This window comes from Camelus bactrianus, chromosome 7 (assembly GCF_048773025.1).
Source record: "Camelus bactrianus isolate YW-2024 breed Bactrian camel chromosome 7, ASM4877302v1, whole genome shotgun sequence".
Classification (NCBI taxonomy): Eukaryota; Metazoa; Chordata; class Mammalia; order Artiodactyla; family Camelidae; genus Camelus; species Camelus bactrianus.
The window spans coordinates 35,343,074-35,363,702 of NC_133545.1; positions in this window are offsets into that span (position 1 = coordinate 35,343,074).

A 20,629-nucleotide genomic window follows, 5' to 3' on the forward strand; every position below is an offset into this window, starting at 1 on the left:
TCCTAAAATTTCAGTGTATCTCAATCTCTCTCTCCCTGTCTATATGTAGAGAGACTATCACACGCTGGTTTTAACTTTCATAGTTTGAGGTGTGACAGCAAAACTGGCTTTTTTCTTTCCTTCTTCACAATTTCATCGATAGATTTATTCTTTCCACAGATCTTAGCAACCTCATAAAGCAATTTTGTTCTTTCTTTATTAAGTCAAGAATTTTCACCTTTTCACTTGAAGGAAGTACTTTACAGCTTCTCTTTGGCATCTCTGAATTGCCAGCACCACTACTCTTGCACTTTGGGGGCATTATTAACTAAAATAAGGGTCACTTGAACTCAAGCCCTGTGATACTGTAATATCAGTATGATAACTGAGATGGCTACTTAGTGACTAGTAGGCAAGATACTCTGGACAAAGGGATGAGTCACATTCCAGGTAGGACAGAGCAGGACTGTGCAAGATTTCATCACGCTATTCAGATGGGCATGGAATTTAAAACTTATAATTTGCTTATCTCTGGACTTTTCCATTTAATATTTTTGGCCCACAGTTGTCATCAGGTAACTGAAACTATGGAAAGCAAAACCACGGATAAGGGGGGAATACTGTATATATATGTGTGTGTGTGTGTATATATACACACACACACATATATATACACATACATATATATATATCCAAAACCATTTGACATGGGCCACATATTCTTATGGACACTTTAGATAGCACCAAACTTCAAGGACATTTTCATGTGGACAAATGTCTTATGAATGTTTTGGACAGGACCAAACATCGAGGACTTGTTAGCATGGGCCAAATATTTTATGGATGTTTTGGACAGGGCCAAATATCAATGGCCTTTCAGAGAGTACCAGATATCCATCAAGAAGAGGGTTGGTACTATCTGCACTTTCAGGCATCCGATGGGGTTGTCCCCTGCAGATAAGAGGGTGGAGGCTACTGTATATCCTGTGGGTTCTGCGTTTCTGGAGAACTCTGACTAATGTACACTTCTAGTCCCCTCCCTGCACCAATACCACATTTCAGCATATTCCATTTGTTGTTTCCTAAACAGACTATGCTCTCTTGCTTGTGCCTTCATGGGTGTTTTTTCCTATCATTTTTCTCTCCTTGCCCTGCATAGCGCATGTTCATTATTCAAGAATCACATCTTGTGTCACCTATTTTCCCCACCACATTCTGTACTGAATTAAAGCTATGTCAGTTGCCACCTATGTGACAAACCTATGTTAGTTGTTTTCTTGCATTAGTAGAATCCTATGTTTATCTCTCTTCTTAGAAATCACTACATTTAATTTTAATGACTTTACCATTACATTTACTCACTACACTATGAACCCCTTGATGTCAGGGACTGTCTTTCATCCTTTTATCCCCCAATACTTTGCAAAAGGCAGAGAATATTAAGGTTTGATGATGGTGGTTGCAAAAGGATAATTTGTGATAAGAAGTAAAGGAAAAATGTTTGGGCCCCAGGATGGAACCAATGGTGCTAGAAAGAAGAAGTTTTAAAAGTGTGAGTTAAAAACCTCAAAGTGATGCTAGGGACTTCTACAAAACTTGGACTTTTGCAAAGCTCATGAAGTCCATGAGAAGAATTAGTAACAGAGTAAAACCCTGAGGCCGTATGGTTTTGTTTTATAGCTTCAAGACAAATCAACCTACTTCTCAACTCATTAAGGGATGGCATGCTTTCACCATGCCCAAGCAATGGCAGTTTGGCAGTGGAATTTGCCTCACTTTGGTGGTCAAATTTTTCAGAATAAGCCATAAAACTCATGAGATGCTAGAAGAAAAGTCTCATCTAACAGAGAGAGAGAGAAGTCCTATAATAGAGGTAAAGCACCCATCACTCCTATTTTAGACAAGGAAACCAAAGCTCAGAATCATTTAATGACTTGCTCAAAGCTGCACTGCTAAGTAACAAATGCAGGTATCGCACTTAACTTCCGAAACTAAATCCATCATGCACTTTACCTATGCTATGAACAACATACCAACATCTCAAAAGTCACAAAAATAACCAGTAGTCATAACCGCTGCAGGATACATATGTCTGTCTGTCTAGGGTGGGGATCAGGAAGCAGTAAGGAGGTGGGAAACAATGACTGAATATCATCCTGACGTTGAATCACTATTATTATCGTATATTAAGTCAGGTGAACTATTTTTGGTATTAATTTTCAAATATCACATTACTAGGAATAGTTATAGTTGTATCTTTTTAGCCAGAAGTAAAGTGTCAAACAAGCTAGGTCTGCTGCTCTTACATCTTCTGAAATTAATCTTTTCTGAAAATTGAAGCCTACTGGTTGAGCCAAAAGGAGAAATGATGGAGACTTTACAATGAGTACCTACATTGAACAGCCTATAAGACAAAGTGACACCCAGCAATAAATGTTGGTTTTATATGGTTGATCTAATACCCTATAACCAAATACTTTGTAGAGAATATTTCTATAAGATAAGAAAAAAAAGAAAACATAGAAAGGTCCAGTAACTCAGGAGGAAAGGGAGGAAGCTGTAAGAGGTACTACAGAATGACAAAAGGCTACAAACCAAGACAAAAATTTTCTCAACTCAGAAGGAAAGGGTATCCAATTATTTATAAGAGAGCCCCACGTTAGGAATTAGGGTCAAATGGTGGGCAAGAAGAAGTCACCCTGAACAATTATAGTCACTGGCTGCTTTGATGACATAGACTGTGTTCCTAAAAAAAAAGAAACGTACACCCCAGTTTTATTACTTTCATGTCAGTGCAGGAAGAGTTCTGAGAAGTCAACACAGTTCTAATATTCTCAGGAGGACCTGAAATTACTTGCAAACTTAGCTGACTGACGGTGTTAGGAGAAATCGTTGTTTTGATGTACAGGCATGGTAGGCTTAGAGACTTCGAATAGGGGCAGTTATTTAGGCGCACCGACATGAGATTAAGGAATCACTCTTCAACATTTACTTCACATTCTTAAGAGACGGGTGAGCACAGAATACCGAAGTAGGGGTAGAGGGTATAATCATCAACAACACAGCTCTTCCTTAGCTGACTTTCCAAACCACGGACTAAAATAGTGATCTGGGGAAGGGTTTTCAGAAAGAGAAGGAGCACGACAGCCCCCGCTGATTGTCACTGACACACATGGTAGGCCCTCACTGGGTCTAATCTTCATAACCAGCCACTGTACCCAAGAAGTGAAAGGGAGACTGTCTCCACAGTGTCACTGTAGAGGGAGAATTCCAATGAGCAACAACATTGCTCCTTGGTCGACGGCAGAGGATGACTGCGCAACTCTTGTGTCATCACGGAATTAACAGACTTGTGTCTTCCCCTTATGAGGACTCCTTGGTAGTTAGTATTCTAATGAATCTAAATTTGTTAGCAATAGTAATGCTAAATGGTGTTGTTACTATCTTGTAGGTATAAATTTGTATAATTTCTGATCAACCGTCTGTCACTAAAAAGCAAGATCACCTTTGAAATCCACAACAAGAATTGTATAAGCAAATTACAGCAAAATAATTGAGCAGTTAATCTAGTTGGAAAACACTTTTCCCACCAAGTAAATTTTGTAAGTCAATCAACTTTATTAAATTGAGGATAAACAGCAAACAAGAGGGCACTGACTTCAACGGGCTCACTCTGTTGTAGACTACACTCATCATCACCCATCACTACTTAGTAATTGGAGGCAGTGAAAGTATCACTATAAATTAGCTTCAAAGTCCTTAGGGGATTTCAATGGGACAGAAGAAGGAGTCAGTAATTTAAAGAACAGAAAGGATGAAGCACAAATAAGGGCAAGCTTTGCCAGCAGTTCCATTGCTAAGATAAAAGTACAAAGATCCTTGAAGAGGAAACAAAGGAGTAGGCTGTTACAGGCAGAGCAGAAAATTCTGATAAACTAAAGCAGTGGAAGGTAAATAAATGACGGGTTGAAGATGTGTAATTAGTAACAATCATGAGTTTTTATTAACAACATAGCAATTAACCTCAAAATGATGCAGCTTTATTAATGAAAATAAATTATTTCTCTTCTACACATGTGGGCTCAAAATACATTATTAATGCTATCTCTTTTTTTTTTTTTTCTCTTTGGTAGATGTTGTCCCATTATTCCAACTACCAGTTGCATTTGCCATTCCATTTTCTTGAGCCACATTAAAATTAGGCAAGTATGAAATTAAAACTTCAAACATTTTCAAGAGCTATTTCAAATCCAAGAGATTTATATCCCTTGCAAAATGGCCTTTTGACTTTGATGCTGGTCTGGGACACATTAGATCCCTAAGCACATTTCAATACAGATATGAAATAGGGTAGTGTAGGGGAGAGTAATTTTTTAAAGTATCTGAAAGTCCTTTGTGACTAACTTCTCCAGGTTATTTATGTATGGAGCATTTGACAAATTCTATAGAGGTTCTTTCTAAGTAAAGCAAAATGGACTTGATTTTCTTGTTACCATTTAACTTTTATAGTGACAGAGGTATTGGGGGAAAAAAGGTACCTCTTTGATTCTTTCCATACTCAGAATCTAATATAAGAAGTGCCACCCAAGGTCATAAAATGCCCTCTAAACCCAATGACAACATGATAGGCAGAGAAAGAGAAAGTCAATAGGCAAGTGTGAGCTATCTCCAAACCTGATCTGAAATCCAGGGTGTAGGGAGTGTTTCTTTATTACTTAGAATATAAAATACTACCTTGATTAATATTTCATGAAAAGAAATGCCTAGAAATAACTTTTGTAAAGAACAAAAATTTAGAAAGAGCTTGCAGTTGAGAAATAAAAATGTTCCACTTAATACAAATGAGGGCAGGATCCCTATATATAAGAAGCTTTTAATTAAGAGGAGAAGAAAATTCACACATGATAAATCAAAGAACCCCTTTTTCATAACTCTCTCTCTCTCTCACACACACGCACACACACACACACACACACACACACACACACACTGAATTAAGTCAGAAAAAGTGTTTGTTTAAATCCTGTAGAGTACATTTAGAAGTGAGAGTTCCTAGGCAGACAGACCTGGACTGAACCCCAGCTATGACGCTCACAAGCTGTCTAACTGCCTCTAACTTACTCAACCTTCCTGAGCCTCCGTTTCCTCCACAAAAATTTGAGAGCATGTTAGTTTTTCCTGTGAAGGGTTCTTACGAGATTTACATGAGAAAATGCAGAGTACCTGTGACACAGGGAAGAGTCAATGGATATTAATAAGAAGGGGAGTCTGTAAATCCTGGAGCTCTATAGACACTTTCAGCCTGACTTCTTAATTCCATGAAGAAGTCAATCCATAAGTAAAAGAACTGTGAATCAAAATTTATCTCCTCCACAGACATGTCTCACCACCACTGCTTCCATCTCAAATACTTCCTTCTCCTTTTCAGACGGGGGTGGCCTATCATTTATTGAAATATGCTCAGGAAGATGGAATCTCAGGGGCACCCCAAACTTTCTCCAAAATTTCCCCTTTTGTCTTCTTAACACTAATTTTCTTTTCTAGATCCTCCTTCTCAATCTACCGTCATTTCCATTAACTCTCCATCTATAAACAAACCAAAATCATTGCCTCCATTCTACAAACCACTGATTACTATTATGTTTCCTTTTCCCTACCACCACTCTTTAGGGGAATGTCTCTCACATCAACCCCCTTCTCTGTAATGAATTCCAATCCCAATCATACAAATCATTTCTATATGTTCACCATTAGCTTCTCCATATCAGGTCCTGCTAAAAGGATTTTCACCTGCACGATGCTCTTTTCCACCCTATCTCCACATGAGTGACTACATTGTCAACCTGTCACTCCTCCTCATGCATATGAACGTGCCATCTGAATAGAATATTGGATAGAGACTTTTATTTCTATTCAGTCCATCCTGCTAGTTCTTGCAGCAAAGTTTTCTAGCCCCTGGCACATTCTCCTCTTGAGCTCTCCCATTAAGTTTGCTTCAGTTGTTGTTTTATCCTTGGTGCCTTGTGAGCATTTCCATCACTGTCAGTTGGGGCTTCCCTGGGTGGTGTTTCTGCCCCATTTACTCAGTGAGAAAAGGGCCTCTGAGCCATTTGTCATCACCAGTAGACTTTCTTCAGGCTACATGAGTAACTGCTCAATCTGATATCTTTTATATGTTCAAATGAACTATAACTCTGAGTATTCTTGTCATTTTTATCATTTCAATGATAAGAGCCAAAAAATATGTGCATAGAATCAAACTTGATAATCCCCCTAAAAGCCCAAAGTTGGTAGAAGGAAAGAAATCATAAAGATTAGAGCTGAAATAAATGAAATAGAGACTAAAAAAAATGGAAAAAAATCAATGGAACTAAAAGCTTCTTCTTTGAAAAGATGAACAAAACTGATAAACCTTTAGCCAGACTCAACAAGAAAAAAAGGCAGAGGACCCAAGCTAATAAAATCAGAAATGAAAAAAGAAGTTAAAACCAACACCAAACACCACAGAAATACAAGGGATCATAAGAGGCTACTATGAGCAAGTATATACCAACAAAATGGGCAATCTAGAAGAAATGAACAATTTCTTAGAAATGTACAATTTGCCAAAACTGAACCAGGAAAAAATAGAAAATATGAACAGACCAACTGCCAGTACTGAAACTGAATCAGTAATTTAAAATCTCCCAACAAACGAAAGTCCAGGACCATATGGCTTCACAGGTAAATTCTACCAAACATTTAGAGATGAGTTAACATCTATCCTTCTGAAACTATTCTAAAAAAAACTGCAGAGGAAAGAACACTTCTGAACTTATTCTATCACCATCACCTTGATACAACTCCTGACAAAGATATCACAAAAAAAAAGAAAATTACAGGCCAGTATTGCTTAGGCATATAGATGTAAAAATCCTCAACAAAATTCTAGCAAATTGACTCCAACAACACAGTAAAAAGGACCATACACCATGATCAAGTGAGATTTGCCCCAGGGATGCAAGGATTTTTCAATATCCACAGTCAATCGATGTGATACACCACATTAACAAATTGAAGAATAAAAACCATACGATCATCTAAATAGATGCAGAAAAAGCTTTTGCTAAAATTCAACATCCTTTTATGATAAAAACTCTCCAGGAAGTGGGCATGGGGGGAACATACCTCAACACAATAAAGGCCATATATGACAAACCCACAGCTAACATCATACTCAATGGTGAAAAGCTGAAAGGACTTCCTCTAAGATCAGGAACAAGGATTCCCACCCTCGTCACTTTTATTCAACATAATTTTGGAAGTCCTAGCCACAGCCATCAGGGAAGGAAAAGAAACAAAAGGAATCTAAATTGGAAAACAAGAAGTAAAACTGTCACTGTTTGCAGATGACATGACCCTCTACATAGAACATCCTAAAGATGCTACCAGAAAACTACTAGAGCTCATCAGTGAATTTGGGAAAGTTGCAAGATACAAAATTAATATACAGAAATCAGATGCATTTCTATACACTAACAATGAAATATCTGAAAAAGAAATTAAGGAAACAATCCCATTTACCATTGAATCAAAAAAAAAAAATACCTAGGAATAAACCTACTAAGGAGGCAAAGGACCTTTACTCTGAAAACTATAAGACATTGATGAAGAAGATGAAGATGACACAAACAGATGGAAAGATATACTGTGTTTCTGGATTAGAAGAATCAATATTGTCAAAATGGCTGTACTACTCAAGGCAACATACAGATTCAATGCAATTCCTACCAAATTACCAATGACATTTTTCACAGAACTGGAACAAAAAAAAATCTTAAAATTTGTATGGAAACACAAAAGACCATGAATAGCCAAAACAATCTTGAGAAAGAAAAATGGAACTGGAGGAATCACACTCCTTGACTTCAGACTATACTACAAAGCTTCAGTAATCAAACAGTATGGTACTGGCACAAAAACAGGCACATAGATCAATGGAACAGGATAGAAGATCCAGAAATAAACCCATGCATTGATGGTCAATTAATCAATGACAAAGGAGACAAGAGTATACAATGGAGAAAAGATAGTTTCTTCAATAAGTGGTCCTGTGAAACTGGACAGCTACCTATAAAAGAATTAAATTAGAGCATTCTCTAACACCATATACAAAAATTAACTCAAAACAGATTAAAGACCTAAATGTAAGACCAGATACTATAAACCTCCTAGAGGAAAACATAGGCAGAAAACTCTGACATAAATCACAGCAATATTTTTTTTTTGGATCTGTCTCCTAGAGTAATGGAAATTAAAGCAAAAATAAACAAATAGGACTTAACAAACAAAAGGACCTAATTAAACTTAAAAGCTATGCACAGCAAAGGAAATCACAAATAAAATGAAAAGCCAACCTACAGACTGGAAGAAAATATTTGCAAATGTCATGACCAACAAGGGACTAACTTCCAAAATAAACAAAGAACTCGTACAGCTTAATAAAAAAAAAAAAAAAAAAAAACAACCCAATCCAAAAATGGGCAGAAGACCTAAAAAGATATTTCTCCAAGGAAGACATCCAGATGACCAAGGTACATGAAAAGATGTTCAATATGGCTAATTATTAGAGAAATGCAAATCAAAACTACAATGAGGTATCACCTCACACCAGTCAGAATGGCCAACATTAAAATGTCTACAAATAATAAATGCTGGAGAGGGAGTGGAGAAAAAGGAACCCTCTTACACTTTTGGTGAGAATGTAAATTGGTGCAGCCACTATAGAGGATAGTATGGAGGTTCCTTAAAAAGCCAAAAATAGACTCACCATATGACCCAGCAATCCTACTCCTAGGCATATATCCCAAGAAAACTATAATTTAAAAATACACATGCAGCCCAGTGTTCACAGCAGCACTGTTTACAGTAGTCAAAGGGTGGAAATGTCTAAATGTCTAAATGTCAAACAACCTAAATGTCTGTTGACAAATCACTGAATAAAGAACAATGGAATATTACTCAGCCATAAAAAAGAATGAAATGCCATATGCAGCAACATGGATGGACCTAGAAAATAACATACCAAGTGAAGTAAATCAGACAGAGAAAGACAAATATCATATGATAACACTTCTATGTGGAATCTAAAAAGAAGATACAAATTTTATTTACAAACCAGAAATAGACTCATGGATTAAAAACAAACTATGGTTACCAAAAGGGAAAGAGGGTGGCACAAATTGGGAGTTTGGGATTATCAGACACACACTACTATATATAAAGTAGATAAGCAACAAGGACCTACTGTATAGCACAGGGAACTAAATTCAATTTTTTGTAATAATCTATAATGGAAAAGAATCTGAAAATATACATACATATGTATGTATATGTATAACTGAATCACTTTGCTGTACACCTGAAACTAACATTGCAAATCAACTACACTTCAATAAAAAAAAAAAAAACTAGTCCTACCAGGTAAAAAAGAAAAAGACAAGTATTATGTGATTTCACTTATTTGAGGTATCTAAAGCTGTCATATTCATAGAAACATAAAATAGAATGTAAGATACCAGAGGCTGGGGAAGAAGAAGTGGGGAATTGTCATTTAATAAGTAGAGAGTTTCAGTTTTGCAAGATGAAAAAGTTATAAAAAACATTGTGAATATACTTAACACTATTACACTGCACACTTAGAAATGGTAACGATTGTAAATTTTTTTAACCACAATCAAAAAAAATTTTAAAGATACAAGGAAAACAAAACAAAATAAACTAAAAACATCCCACAACTAGAAGTTTATATATGTGTATTATATATATGCTTAAGTACCATTAATTACAAAATCTAATATTCAATTTTCCACTCTGTAATAACATTTAAAATCACGTTGCTTAAGGCACGTAAGCTAGAATATGCTAAAGTGAACTATAGAATAATGTTAAATTCTGTTCAATTTGAAGATGGATATTTAATTGTAAAGTAGAGGTCTAGTTGTGCTGAAATGAGAGATCACTTTGACTCTCTCTTCTTTAGGAAAGAAATGAGGCGTCTTCAACAAGATGGAAATTTTAACTTTTAAAACAAGTAAGTCTGAACCTGATAAACAGTAAAAGTCCTTATCTCTTGATGTAACAGGAAGAAAGATGGTCCAAAGAAGCACATCAGCTTTACAGATATCGTCCAAATCATCAAAAGATCTATTACACCGTGTCTATCCCTTTCACCTACTTAAAGCCGAAGTAATAATACAAAAAGAGCAAACAAACAAAAAGATTTTAATTTGAAAAAAAAGATATATTTTAATAATTTTAGAAACAACTATATCAGCAATCCTACTTCTATTATTTTCTTAATAATGACTTGTGATGGCATAGATTTCTGCATGGGAGGAAAAATACTGTGGTCATCTTTGTCTGTACCACCCTGCAACTGGATCCTTCCAGGTGGCACTTTCCAATGAATCAGAGAAAACATACGAACCAGCTAACCCACTGAGCCATAAAATCCACTTAGCAGAAGCTAGTCATTTCACACTATGAAGGCAATATAGGTAGGCAATGTCACTTATTCAGCATTTTTATGTACTTGAGTCTGTATGAGGTACTTTACATATGTTATATGCTATTAAATATTAAAAATTCCATGAATTAAGTAATAACATCCTTCATTTTAAAAAAGGAAGCCAAAGTTTGGTGTGAGGAACTGGTAAATAGCAGAGCATGAACTATAAACACACACTCCAAAAATCTGTGTGCTTGCCACAGCATTCAACATGTTCAAGCTCTTTCTTTTTTCCTCCCTCTGATTTCATTTTATTCCAATCCCATTCTTTCATCTGCTTAATCTCTCCCCAAAATTTATCTCCATGGGACCACATATTAGTCATACATAGGTTTATTCATTCTTAGATGAAAAAATATATCATTTATTTAAAAAAATACTGCTAGAAATATCTAGATTCAGAAAATCTATTAAAAATGACTTTTTTTCCCTTTGGAATAAAGCTATTTGTCAACACTCATCGCATGAGATAAGGTTTTAAGTGAATCACTCACAAAAACAAAACAATAAGCCTTTCACTGCCACCACTTCCTCACCTTCACAACCCACTGTGTTCCCTTCTGCTAAATCATTTTTCACAGCTGCTGTATGAGTTCATAGTCCTTCCTCTTTATGACCAGAAGTAAGACAATTCCATTCTACTAGCCAAAATTTTAGAAAAAATGTATTTATATACTCAAGAAGCTGTGAATAAGCATTGAGTCCATCTCTACAATTAAAAGTGACGAGCCTAACTTCTAACAATAACCAGTGTAGTTGCTTCTGCCATTTTTGAAGACTACTGCTCAGCAATTTCACCCAACTGTCTATTGCTGCTAGCTTTTTAGGTTGCTATTTCTTTTTATTTAATATTCCCCAAGACTTGAGTTGACATTTATCCATTTTCTCATATTAAATGTTGGTAACTCAGATGCCTACATTTTCTATCATACTGCAAAACTAATTTTCGTGGTCCCCCATTGCTAAGTGGTTCTTATTAGTGACTGGATTGCAGAATTACACAAATCATATAAAACCATCTAGCTACTTCTCAAGATATTAGGTAACTCAACAGAGTTTCCACAGGTAGAAGGGTGCTGTTACAGTTTTTTATGTGTTTGCTTTTCACTAATCTAAAGGACATAAAATTTTAGACTAGTTCTCATGTAAAACGATTAATATCAATCCTCAAATAAGGAACATCCTAGCCTCTAAATTGGATCTGCAGAGTGTCTCTGATTTGTTTCTGTTTATAATGGGACATATTTTTATATAAACACACTTAATATACATATACTACCTCTCATATTTATCTATCTATTTATACATAAACCTTTCCATTTGGAGGAAAACGCTGTCTTCAATATTAAAGAATCCCTGCATTGCTAGTATACTCCCAGTTCTTCATTATTTTTAAATCTCTCTCCTATGCACCCAAAATTTGCCATTTCCACTGTGATCTTCAAACTCCATAGTTTTACTTTACATAGTCCTTGTTTCACCTATGCAGAATGTAAGAGTAACCCCTAGATCTTGTGACAATTTGTCAGGGGAGACAGTGCGTTATATGTTGCTGAAATAAACTTTGCCAAGGCAACTGAATACATTTTTCCGTCCAACTTCACTTTTCCACAATCCGTTACATTCAGTCTAGCCAGTGCATCAGCATGGCCACTTAAAACACTCAGAAGACAAAGTTTGCAAGTGCCCTAGCTAAGCTGACCCATAATTTCCTGGAAGTTTGGAATATTTAAAATGATGGCAAAATTGTAAGTGTAGGATGTAAGGTATATCTCTTAAAGTTAGCATATCATTTTGTCTAATTTTTGGCATACTTTATCCCATATTTTAGGGCAATGTTCACTTGGCCTTTGATTGTTCCTATAGTTGGGAAAATGTTTCCTTCACCCACTCATGGTTAGCTGAAATCTCCCAAATTTGAGAAGAAACAGCATAACCTAATTTTTTTCACTGCCACAATTTCCCCCCAACCAATATATTAGAGAAACTATAGTTAGCTGAGCACTGGTTTGGGGAGTTGACCAGTATGGCAGAAGGTATAGAAGAAGGAGTTAATTACTGTGGGCAGTTTGTTCTCCAACTCCCATATATGTACTCCACAGGCTATAAAGATGACTTAGTTTTCCTTTTCAAGATGCCTCTGACTCCATTTTAAACTTACTCTTCTATTAAATAATGTTTGGGTGGAGAAAGGATCAATAAGAGATCTATAGGCAGTGAAAGTAAATATGTCTGTCTCCCACTGCAGTATCAATTTCTCTTCTCCACCTTTCTCCACCTCTTATTCAGAAACAGGTTAACTGACCAGTGAATACAACCAGACAGACAAAACTAGCTTCAGGAGGGATTTAAGCAAAAGATGATTCACCAGACCTAGTAACGTAATTAGTTACTTGGTTTTTCAGTCAGTTGATCAACCTGTTAGCCAAATTCCTAAATTCAAACAAGCATGGCTTGAGTATCTACAAAGAGGCATGGACCAAAATGACAGAAACACACAGAGAAATATTTGAGGTTTATTGGTCCAAAGGAGGCAAATGTGGGTGGTTTGAAATAGAGCTCAAATTTATTGAACACCTCACTTAGCCTTACAACTCTGTTATGAATTATGCTTAATACTCCAGTATATCACTAGGTAATTGATTTCTGAAATATCAGATAATACTTGAAATAAAATGGGGAAATGTACCTCTTTATTTGTCAAATTAAAATATTTCTCCTTCCCAATAATTTATTTAAAATTTTGTTAAAAATGAATGGCTCTAAAAGAGTAGTTGGTTCTTAACATTCTTTACATAGATTACTTTGAGAATTAGAATTAGAAAGTTGTGGATCCTCTTTCCCAGAAAAATGTGCCTGTAAAATGTGTATACATACCCAAAATTCTTTATACAATTTCAGGGGATTCATGAGCCCCTATGTATCCCTGTACCTACTACAATATCTGATACACACACACACACACACACACACACACACACACCCCAAATGCCCAAGACTGCAGCCTTTTTCTTTCTTTGAGTCCTTACACCACTACCTATTAATTGATACCTAATTTTTTTCACCATTAATTTACTGAACATAATCCTTGCCTTTTCAACTACAAAATAATATCTTCAGAGAAACGTGTCTTTTCTATTCCAATTGGCACACAGAAGACTCTTGATAATCACGTGGGGAATTGATGGAAAGGAAAATGCAAGTAAATGAGAGCTTTGGTTACGTGAGACTTTCCATTTTGCCTCACGGAATGTGGGGCGTTTCCACTTGCAGAGTGCTTAGGTTGTCTCTAATCATTGCTGCTTCTCCATCTTTTCTCCACTAAACCAAGGATTACTGCTTGACCCTGTGATGTTTTACACAATCACTATCAAGCACTGCCCTGCAGCTAACTGAATTTCAGCTTCAGTGAGCCAAATCCACATACTTAATGAGGCACAGAGTTTGAGCCTCAGTTTGGGGGCTTAAGGGGAAAGACATCCTTATTTCTTCCTCTGTCTCTGTTCAGCATGATACTCCCTCATTTGATATATCACACTGCTGGGTCAAATCTCTTTGCCTTTGTGTCTGACCTAACGCCATTTAAAACTACTAGGCAAGAACTAGGACTGCCATGGGGCTTCCTTTAACGTAGCAATGTAATAGAGAAAACATGCTTCTCCTGGAGAGAAGTTTTGCCGTGCTTTGGTTTTAGCTAGGTAGGTCACTCGTGTGCTCAGTTGGCCATCCTTGAAAACAAAGTAGAGTGGGGTATCTGATGCCAAGAACCACAGAAATCTCAGAAAACATTTTCATCTTTTGATCAGGGCTTTATGCTTACTTCTTGTTTACTAAAAAGACAAAAACAGAAACATGTAACACGGGTGTTAATGTGATTATAGGTAGCATACATAATGTCACACATTATTTTGGCTTCCCTGAATTCAGTCATTATCCTGAACAAAAATAAATGAAGAAGTCTCTTAAAAAAGAAGTCTATAATAAAGATGGCTTCCTAGGAAGTGGATTTCAAAGAGTTTATGACACACATATGTAGTTTTTTGCTTCCCTTCCCTGGTTTTATTGCAGTTGTACTACAGGAAAAATTACAGAGAGAAAAGAAGTGCTTCCTAAATTTTACTGGCCATTTGTTCATTTTTATAGATTCTATTTCTCTCCATATTATTTTCTCAATGAAACTATCACTTTTTCATTTACATAGCACTGAATCTACAATTAAGAAGTCAATTAAAAAATTTGCTATTCAGGAAATGTAGAATGGATGTGTATCAGAAGATTGTGTTAATCTCAGAAATACCAAAGTGGGCCTTGAGTTATGACTCAAAGAAAGCCATCCAGGAAATAATGGGGAAGCAGCGATGGTCCCGGGGAAGCAGGGATGGTCCCAGGGATGCAGACTGTCAGAACAAAGCCTCAGACTAAAATATTGTTCAGCTGCTATCATAGAATGAATGACCTGTTTGGAATTTTGAAGCTGCTAACTTTGGGAAGAACTCACAATCCTAGATTTGGAAGCAATTTCTGAGTAAACTAGGACAAGTGCTTTATTTGCTGGCCAACTACAACACACCACAGAAAACTCAAGTAGAAACCAAAAGGAATGAGCAAAAAGGGTGGGGGTGAGTTGAGAATGAGAAGGAAGACTTTGAGTTCAAACAGCCTCATTATGTAAAGAGCAGGTGGAAACCATGAAAAATAGTAAGAACACAGGGACTATTATACACAATATTAGAGCAAATGTTGGGAGCTATTAGAGAACTAATATCTCAAAGGTCTTTTCTGATGCTTGCTAAGGCCCACAGGAAATTTTGCCTTTTTTTTTTTTTTTTTTTTTTTGGTGATGCTTGAGGTGTCCAATCACTGACAACAGAGTGAAGCAGCCAGAAATTTGAAGGGAAGCCCTGGTCCACCAGGCCAAGGATTAGACATTGTTCAGTAATCTATTATTACTTATTTTCTTTATTGGTCATATATCTGAGTGGAATCCTACACTTAAATAGAGAATGTGAGATAAAAAACCTAATATGGACATTTCCCATGAGAGGAAAGATGACACAGAATGTTCTTTCCACTCTGTATTCTGAGCCCCCTTTGTAAATGGGAGTATAACTCAATGTCATGTAAAATCTGATTCCTGAATTTTGCCTAAGGAATTTACCATTGCCATCTGGGGTAAATATGATTCATCAGTTTTCTATAAGATGTCTCTTTAAGATATACAAAGCAATTACATGAAAAAAAAAAAAAAAAGTTCTGACCTGAACCCAAATGTGGCTTCATTAAATTGAACCATTTATCTAGAAGAAAAACTGACCTAAATAACTGTACCATGTTTTAATTCACCTTCCAAAAGCTCTTCTCTCCACTAAATACTATTAGTCCCTCTACAAAGCCTTACTATGTCCAACAGGGTTTTTTTTGTCTGTTCGTTTTTGTTTGTTTGTTTGTTTGTTTTAATGAAACAATTGGTTTCTTTTGGTCTTATGTTCTGAAATTTCTCCAGAGTAAAAACTGAGCAATGATGAATTATGGAAAAATCACTTTTCCTTCCAAAATATTCACATCTGGTCTTTGTTTAAATAACTCTGTCATTTTTGCTAACAGAAGTAAAAAACCAATGATGAAAATAGGCATCAAGTTTGGTATCACTTCAGTTCCTAAAGCCTTGCCATTTTCACATGGGCTTCCCCACGAGGCAAAAACCACCCAAATACCAGAGGAATCACTATCAGCCCATATTGCTTCCTGAAGTGATCATTCAATGAAATAGTAAATCAGTTTCATTCCTGATTGTTTCTTGTTGTCTTCCTTTTATCTGCTTTCAGCCTGCGTGAGAAATTTATTTTTGACAGTTTGTTTTTATGTGAGGAGTTAGTCATGTTGGATTGTAAAATACTGAAATCTTTTCTCATATAGTTACGGAGCACTTAATCTTCCATCAAAACATGGGCTAAACCTTTATGGATTTCCTGTTAAATATTTTCCATTGTGGTACCATTGCTGAGTGCTACCAACGTGTGATGAAAGCAGATGATGCAAACTGCCACGTATGCAGCACCTTCATATACAAAGGAACCCAGGTTTAGATCTGTATTTGTGAAGGAGAAAACCAGTCATAGCAGAACTTCCTTGATTGTTCCAAACTTTACTCAGTTAAGACAGTCTTCGTGTTCCCCTCAGCTTGACTAAACTTTAGACAGGCTTCTTCTAAACTCTAGATTCTGACTTCCCTTTCCTTAGAGCACTTACCTTAGAAAACTTGTCAATTCTTTCTCTGCCCCCTTAAGATGTAAAACGTTTAAAATCACCTTGCCAGTCTTATAAGCCAGGAAAGTCTTTCTCAAGGATTGGAAGGCATCTCTCTGAAATGCAAACACCAAGGAGGACAGTACCCCTACCCTCCAATTTCATCGAGAATGCAGGAAACCAACTTGGTGGGTATTTTGTTCTGGTTGTAAAATTACCTTCTGTCCATAAAGACTGCTTTTCTTTTGGTTAAAGCTGATTAACAAACACAGATGGCCTAAGGACTCCCACCTACACCCCAAGTCTTAAAAAAACTTTCCCACTTTGTTGAGCTCAGACTCAGTTCTGGTGTTTCCTATTGCAATGGTCTCAAACGAAGTCTTCCTTGCAGGTTCAACTGTGTCCAGTGCAGTTTTCTCTTTGACAGGTGTTAATGGATGTGCTATTCCATATAGCGTGCTATATGGAACAGCATGTTAATGGATGTGCTATTCCATATGTCAGGAGACTGGCCTGGAAAACCCTGAGTATAGCATCAGCATCAGTATACTGAAGGCCAGTCTCCTGACATATTTTTAAGTGTAAAAAAATAAGACATCAAAAACAGGTTTAAGGCTATTATGAGATGTCAGAACTAATGTAAAATCAAACTGGCTGCTAACAGAACTATTAAAATGTTCACGAAGAAGACCAGGACCAAATAATAATAATAATAATAGTGATAATAATAATAATAATAATAATAATGATTTACTTTCTTCTTGTATCTTTCTACAAATAACTCAAAACAGTTTGGAATCAATACAATAATAAAATATAGATAAACAATAGAATATGAGAATAATACAAATGCACTTCCCAGAAGAGAAAATATGGGTGTTGTGATCAAGTTTCATATTTGGTTCTGAAGTTCCCGACAGCCAGGGAAAGAAGGAAAAATAATCAATTCCTCAAGGCAATTTTTAAAAATATCTTTCAAAAGTGTTTTCATGTAGAATTTCACATGGAGAATAGTCAGCAATGTAATAGAGTTTTCATGTTAATGTAAACATACATTTGTGTTTACTGCAATGCTATGACATATTTCTTGTGACTATTTCTTATATTGATCACTCACAGAGGCCAACAGCTTAACCCTGCGGATACAGAGAAAGAACAGAGAAGGTGGTTCTAGAAGGAGTGCAATGGAGTCAGGGTATGTCAGGCTCTGCTTTTGAGACTGGAGTTGAAAATCAAGTTTAAAGTGCTTTAAAGATGATCGTTTCCTTATTTTGTGTCTTAGAAACAAGTAATCCAGTGGCGGAGTTGGTTTTCAATTGTGAATTTAAAAGACCTAAAAAATGGTCAGAGTTGGACGAAGGTTCACCCACCTTTGTCCAGAAGTAGACTGTGGAGGCATCATACCTGTTGTGCACAATTCCGGGAGGCACACTGACATAGACGACTATGTGATTTGAGCCTCTGGCATTGTGTAATTACAGCTGTGTCAGGATGTGGGGAACAATGCCCGTGAGGCTGCTTCAGATGACCTCTAACTCTGAGGCCACAAGAACACATGGAATAGATATTTTTTACCAGTAAAATTTTCATGACAGGTGGTAGTAGTCACCAGCCACAGTCTAGAAAGAGTTTAATCATGATTCCAAATTGAACCAGTTCTGGGAAACATGAGATGGGATGTTCTCCTCAAGCAAGACAGATGCTGTAGAATTCGCTGATAGTGTTTTTTTCCTCTCAGCTATCATTTTAACTGTGAGCATTCTCCTGACACTTTATTTCTCTGTTCACTACTTTAATAATAATGATGATGATGATAATAGCAGTAGCAATATTTGTGCTTGTTATACACCACACATTGTTCTAAAATATTCAGATATTTAACTCATTTAAATATTATAAGACCTCAATAACCAAAGTATTCTCATTTCCCCCACTTTACAGAGAAAACTGAGGCTCAGTGTGGTTAAGTAACAGGTCCAATGCCATGCAGCAAATCCATGATGAAGCCAGGATTTAGACTCTGATATTCTGACTTCGAAGCCCATCTTTGGACAGAGACAGATAGTGCTCATCATATATTATAAGGGCTTCCTTGTAATCCCCAGACTATTTTGCTGGGAAAATGAAAGTGAGGTCAAGTGACCTTCTTAGCAATTAACTAACAGTTTAAAGGGCATGGATCACTTCCAGGCTGAGGGAGTTAAGATCTGATGTGTCTCCTCCATTCTTATCTTCCTCTGCTATAGAGAGTTGGAAGCAACCTCTGAGAAGAAAGTGTCATAAGATAAAGGAAAGCTAGATCCCATAGTCACCAGATGAAGAAAAGTATCCACCAACCTACAGAAGACTTTGCATTAAGTGAGAACTAAACTCAAGATTTCAATTTGGAAGTCATTTGTTATTTCATATAGTCTTTTCTACTTTTACTAATACAGTGCTCTTAACACTACCCTAAGGGTCCTCATTCACAGTCCTATAGCCATTCCCTAACTGATTATATTCACAATCTTGATCCTAAATGTCATCTACTTGCTAATGATTTCCAACATTAATCTCCAAATTTGAGATTCCCAAATCTAGCTACCATTTGGAGGAGACAGATTTAATATTTTGAAAGCTCATTTCCATAATAAAAACTCTCAGTAAATCAGGAATAGAGGGAAACTTCCTCAACTTGATAAAGAATACCTACAAAAGTATACAACTAACATCATAATTCATGATAAGCAAACTAGAAGTCTTCCCACTAAGATCAAGGACAAGTCAAGGATGTTCCACCTCACCATTCCTTTTCAACATCATATTGGAAGTCCTAGATAATGCAATAAGATAAGAGAAGGAAATAAAAGGTATATATATTGGGAAGGAAGAAATAAAATTGATTTATTCATAGTTGACATAATCATCTATGTAGAAAATCTGAAAGAATTAACAAAAAAAAAAAACCTCCTGGAACTCTTAAGTGAATATGACAAGTTTGCAGTTTACAAGGTTAATATACATGAGTCGATTGCTATCCTATACACCAGCAATGAACAAATGGAACTTGACACTGAAAGCCTAGTATCATTTATATGAGCACACCCAAAATGGAATATTGAGATATAAATCTAGCAAAATATGTACAAAATCTATACAAGGAGAACCACAAAACTCTAATGAATAAAATCAAAGAAGAACTAAGTAAGTGGAGAAATATTCCATGTTCATGGATAGGAAGACTCAATATTTTCATGATGTCAGTTCTTCACAACTTGATCTATAGATTCAATGCAATCCCAATCAAAATCCTGGAAAGTTTTCTTTGTGATATTGACAAACTTATTCTAAAGTTTATATGGAGAGGCAAAATACCCAGAATAGCCAGCATAGTATTGGAGAAGAACAAAGAGGACTGATACTACCAGACCTCAAGACTTAACGATGAGCTACAATGATCAAGACAATGTGGTATTGGTGAAAGAAGAAACAAAGAGATCATTGGAAAAGAATAGAGAGTCCAGGAATAGACCCCATAAATATACTCAACAGAGAGGCTGAAAAAAAAATGAACGGTTGGCATAGAATTCTACAGTCAGAACAAATTTTTAAGAATGAGGGTGAAATTTTTTAAAAAGATATTTTCAGACAAACAAAAACAAGCTATCCTCACTAAAGAAGTCCTAAAGAATATGGAGGTAATATATCTCAGTTAAAAAGAAAGGTGAAGATGCAAGAACAAATAATGAATAAAAATAAAGGTAACTATGCCAATAAATAGAAAGCAAACATTGACTGAGGTGATTTTCCTCAACATTTAGAAACATGACTGCAGAAAGGATGGTAGGGGAGGGGGGTAGATTTTAGGACATTTAT